This window comes from Kogia breviceps, chromosome 12 (assembly GCF_026419965.1).
Source record: "Kogia breviceps isolate mKogBre1 chromosome 12, mKogBre1 haplotype 1, whole genome shotgun sequence".
Taxonomy (NCBI): Eukaryota; Metazoa; Chordata; class Mammalia; order Artiodactyla; family Physeteridae; genus Kogia; species Kogia breviceps.
Genome location: NC_081321.1, coordinates 96,063,255 through 96,068,769, shown reverse-complemented (window position 1 = coordinate 96,068,769; position 5,515 = coordinate 96,063,255).

The following is a 5,515-nucleotide window of genomic DNA, read 5'->3' as shown; positions in this document are numbered from 1 at the left end:
AAGAAATAAAGCCAGGTGGCGGCATAGTGTGTGGTGGGAGTCGTGGGGGGACGGGGATGTTTTAGGAGGTTGGGGAAGCCTTGTGTGACGAGGTGATGTTTGATCTGAGACCTAAATGACAAAGCACAGATCTGAGGGAAGAGCATTCCAGGCGGAGGGAGCAGCAAGTGAAAGAATGTTGGGGAGACTGGACGGGGACCAGAGCAGTTGGTGCATGTGCAGCAGGGTTGGTGGGAGGTGGTGAGGTAGTTTCTGGAGGGGCCGGTGGGCCAAACTGTGCGGGGCCTTGTAGGTCAAAGAATGATGTGATTGATTTGCACTGTTGAGAACAGACCGGGGGTGGGGGGAGATGGGGTGGGCGGGTGGCAAGAGGGGCAGCAGAAAACCAGAGAGGAGGGTAGCGCAGTTATCAGGCAAGAGGTGAGGTGTATTGTGCATCTGCTCTGTGCCCAGAGCTGTGAAGAAGCTCTGGAAATTGGTTTGGTCCCTGCCCCCCAGGAGCTTAGAGTGCCAGGAAAAATGGAACAGCCCCTGTGAAACATGCAAAGGCAAGAGCTACAGGACTGCAGAGCCACTGTCAGCCACTCACTTTTACTGCACTATTCCAGCTTCGTTTGGGATGTGCTTAGACTTCTTAATTTGTTTTTTCCAAAATGAAAACTTTGGGGTTATGTGAGTATAAAGATAATATAGATTTAGAAGATGTAAGGAACCAATAAAAGTACAAAGATGAGAGAAAAAAGTCGCCTAAAATTCCATCATCCTAAGATACGTGAACATGTTGTGAACATCCTTGCAGACGTATCTAGATTCAAAGGCACACATGCTAGACATGCCACGTTGTACCTGGCTTTGATCCCTTGACACGTGGTAGAGATCTGTACGGCCCCAGCCAGGTGGAGGAGAACCATGGAGGAGGGGGTTGGGGAGCTGACGGGATGGACAGAGGAAGTCCTAAGGAAAAGTTACTCCAGCAAAGTTCCTCAAAGCCTGAGGGAGCTTTAGATAGGAGTAAGATGCTCATCACAGATGTGTGCTTGGAGGTAGGCCTGCTCTGGGGTGGGATGATAGTGTAAGAGGATTTCTGCCCAGGCTGGCAGGTTGGGCCATGAGACCCATGTCTCCTCATGCTCTCATGGGGACCCTGGCCTGAGAGGGCAGGCAAAGAATCTAGCAGGGGTCTGACACATCCCTGAATGTGAGCTCTTGACCATAAAGCCTGGCTGTTTTGGAAGGGGACAAAGGTTCCGGGACTGGTCCTGGTCCACAAGTTTGCCTGGGAGCCCAGAGGCAGAGATCATCTCTGTCCTACCTTTTCCCCAGCTAGAGAGCCCAGCGAAGTCAAGCTGCAGTGAGGGAGATGGACACCAGGTGGCGCTGTGGACCCAGGCGGCCCAGCCCACTGCCAAACTCGGCATGCCTTGGGTATCCCAGGTCACCTGAGCGTGCCCCGCTCCCCACACATCCCAACTTCTCCCAGCGTTTCCTCTACAGAACCTTCCTGACCTCTCCCTAACCCAGGGTCTACCTCTCCCCCCCAGCAGGGGCCTCTCACCACACTCGCCCCAGCTGGGACTCTCCAAGGGCAGGGCCTCGCTCTGATTACCTGAGTGCCCGGCACAGAGCAGGCTTCTCTGAGTGAATCAGTCCACCAGTTCAGTCCTGGTAGGGCTGACATTTCAGGGGAGGGCAGATGATAAAAACCCTGAACTTGGACACAGACCAACCTGGATGGAGCCTCTGCCTCAGAGACCTTGATCAAAGCCATCCCGTCTCTGGGGCTGTTTCTGCATCTGGCAGTTTCTGGATCAGATAGCCTCAAAGGCCCCTTCCAGGGAGATTCCCCCCTGCCGCACCCCACCCCACCAGCCTCATCCCCCAAGTGAAGTTTGAAAGGTGAGGAGTGACTTGCCCAAGTTCTCACAGTCCTGGGGCTGAGTTCTGATCTGCAGCGGTCACTAACACCAGGTTTTGGGGGACTGCTGCCCCTGCCCCCCAGCCCCAGATGGGGCAGTGCCATACCTGTCCCCACTGTCTTTGACTAAGGGAGCCCCAAGGGGGCCTATGACAACCCAGCAACAGCCTCCACCACTCCACAAACACCACCTTTGAGCATGCGCCCTTCAGCATAAGTTCAATGGACTTAATTTATTGTGAAAACAATGTAAGCACTGTCGGCATTTTGAAAAATGGAGAAAAAAACAGCCCACATCCACAATCTCTCCAACTTCCCACTGCCCCTGAACAGAGATGGAGTTAAAACCAGCAACCAGCCCGGACCCGTTCTTTGCAGAGCCTCTTTGAGCACTTCTCCTTCCCTGCACCCCTCATCTTCCTGACAGCTCAGAGAGGCTGGCAGTGGTGGCCCCATTTATAAACGTGAAACAGGCTCAGAGTGGGAGGCACCTGTCCACGGTCACCTGGCTGTGGAGGGGCAGCCCTAGGAACTGTCGGTCTGACTCCACCCCCACTATACCGAGGCTGCCCCTGGGGCTGGGACTGCCTACCCTCAGAAGGCCACGCTCCAGGTAGAGAAAAAGAGGGTCAACGCCACCTATATTCATTCACTCAGCAACATGTGGACACTTGGCCTTCAACCGACAGCCAGGGTCAGGGAAAAGTGTGGGCTTTGGGGGAACAGAACTGAATGAGAACCCTGGCTCTGCTGTGACTCTGGGAGAACCACTTCACATCTCTGGTGTCAGTACCTACCTCTGGAAACTGACTATACAGTGTAAGGGTACTCACCTCAGAGGGTTCTTAACAAAAGTAAGGGAAACGCGCCAGGGAAGAGCTACACTGCCCAAAGCAAACACAGAAGTCACTAACCTCCAAACCTCAGCCAGTGTCTGGCCCAGAGGAGCCAAGAGTCTTCCTTTCTGATCAGGATTCTGCCAGGCTGGGGTCTCAGGCCCCCTGCTTTCAGGCCGGGCTTCCTTTGGTGCTCTGGAAACATCCTTCTGGCCAGACCTCCCAGTCCCAGTTCCCCAGTCCTGCTCCTCCTTCTCCTCGGGGCCTCCCTGAGCACCAGCTGCCAGGGATGAGCCTCCCTCTTAAGGCGACACACTGATGGCCATAAGGGCTACCCCACCTGGTCTTCCTGAGTCTGTGCCTCAGGGCAATTCACTCGTCCCCCTCTGAGTTTCAGAGGCCTCATCTGTGAAATGGGTTGTGGTGAAAATCCAGAGTGAGACTGTGAAAGGTACTTGTAAGGAAACTAGTTCACTACAGATCTAAGGCACTGGCGTGCTACTGTCAGGGAGCTTATCTTTGTTTGTCTTTGGTTTTTTTTTTTTTTTTTTTTTTTTTTTTGCTGTATGCGGGCCTCTCACTGCTGTGGCCTCTCCCGTTGCGGAGCACAGGCTCCGGACGCGCAGGCCCAGCGGCCATGGCTCACGGGCTTAGTTGCTCCGCGGCATGTGGGATCTTCCCGGACCAGGGCACGAACCCGTGACCCCTGCATCGGCAGGCGGATTCTCAACCACTGCGCCACCAGGGAAACCCTCTTTGTTTGTCTTTGGAAAGGTGGATAGAACCCTAGGAGGAAAAAACCTGCCCTGCCCTGTGGGTCCCACCCTACAGCTTCCAGATCCCGGAACCAGGGGTGGGACCCAGGTATCTGCATTTACCCAGTTCCCTAGGAATTCTTAAGCAAAGGAACAGGTATTGACTGTGAGATATCAGAGATTAATCTAGGCAGTTCCAGCCCCACCAACAGGCTCTAGACTAGGTGGACCCTGGGAGGGGCCTTGGACCCTGCCAGCACCCAGAGTCATAGAAACCAGATCTAGATGGAACAGGAGGTGCAGAAAAGGGTTCAGTCTCCCTTCTCATGGAGATGGTTCAATTTGCTATCTGCATCCTACAGAAAACAAAAGCTTCTTGAGGGCAGGGTTCTTGTTTTGTTCCCTACAGTGTTCCTGGGACCCAGAACACAGTGTCTGGCACAACAACCGTTTGATGACTGAACCAAACTCTCACAGGGCCCGGGAAGAAAGACAGATTTTTCCTTTTGCCTCTCCATCATGGCTCCTCAGCTGGACACAGTTATTCATCCTGTCCTTAAAAGTTTTGTCTTGATATTTTGTTCATCATCTAATTTTGATTTTTTAAAAATTACATTAAAATGCTATTTGTTGTAAATCAACTATACTTCAATAATTTTTTTAATGCTATTTGTTTTAGTTACTGAGCTTTTTGGTGCCCTCGTAAATTTTGTGCCTGCAGAAAGTACCTCACTCAGGTGCTCCGTGCAGTGCATCCCTTTCCTTTTTCTGCACCAAGTGGAGACAGTAACATCTCCTAGAGATGCTGTCAGAGTGAATGAAGGTATGTGATCAAGTGTCCAGTATGGGGGCTGGCACATAGTAAGGGATCAATAAATATCAGTTATTACTATGTCAACTAAAGAAAAACACACAACGTAAAAACTGTGAGTTACGTTTTATTTGGGGAACTTTCTGAGGCCTATAGATGGGGAGACAGCCTCTCAGACAGCTCTCGGGACCTGCTCCAAAGAGGTAAAGGAGGTGCCAGGATATATAGGAGTTGTTTGCTGGAAAAAACATCAAAAGATTATTGCTAATCACAAAAAACAGACATCTCAATTATTTTAGTGCTTTTCTATATATGGGAAGATGAAAGAGTCTGGGCTCATTGAAATCATTCCCTAGATATGCATCTTTATTATCTAGGGCCAGTCTCCAAAGTACCTAATGCTTCCTGTTTTCCTCCATCCCTGAATTCCCCTCAGGGCCCGTCATGGTATGAGGCGTGGGGGCATTTGCAGTGGCTGACAGCTTGATCTTTCTAGAACTGAAATGGCAGTCAACGTTCTTCGTTTATTGGAATGGCAGGCAACAGTCACTGTCCACAGGTGGAGATTACATCCCCATTTGTATAGATAAACAAACTGAGGCCCAGCAAAGGAAGGTGACCTGTGCGAGTCCCTATGGTTATCAGGGGCCTCACTGTGGTTCTCCTGACTTTGCCTCCAGTTATCTCCCCAAGGTACCGAAGCTACCAAGACAGAAAAACAAACAGGCCTATCAAAAGTATTGTGCACATCAGTGCCACTCATAGATGTGTGGAGTGTGTGTATGACCCAAACTGCCAGAGCTGATCTCAGGCATCAGGGCAAAGACTGTGGATGTAGCAAAAACGCCTGCCTACCCAGGCACGCTGGCAAGCTGGAGGGCAACCCACACAAATACAGAGGGGAGTGGAGGTGGGCCTTTGGCTCTGGCTTCTGGAGGAAGAAATAGAGAATCTTAGAGAAGACGAAGCTGCGGCTAATGCATTTCCAAGGGGGGAAAGGACTTTGAAATTTGCCGTAATACCAGCATCCAGAGACGGTCTGCTACTTTTCCATTAGAAAAATGGGATTATGCTTTTTCCATGTTCAATATTCTACAACACAGATTTTCAAGGCTTCACAGCAATTCATCTTAGTGATGGATCAATCATAATTAATTTAACCAATCCCCAATTTTTTTCCTTTTCTTATTTTCTAAAA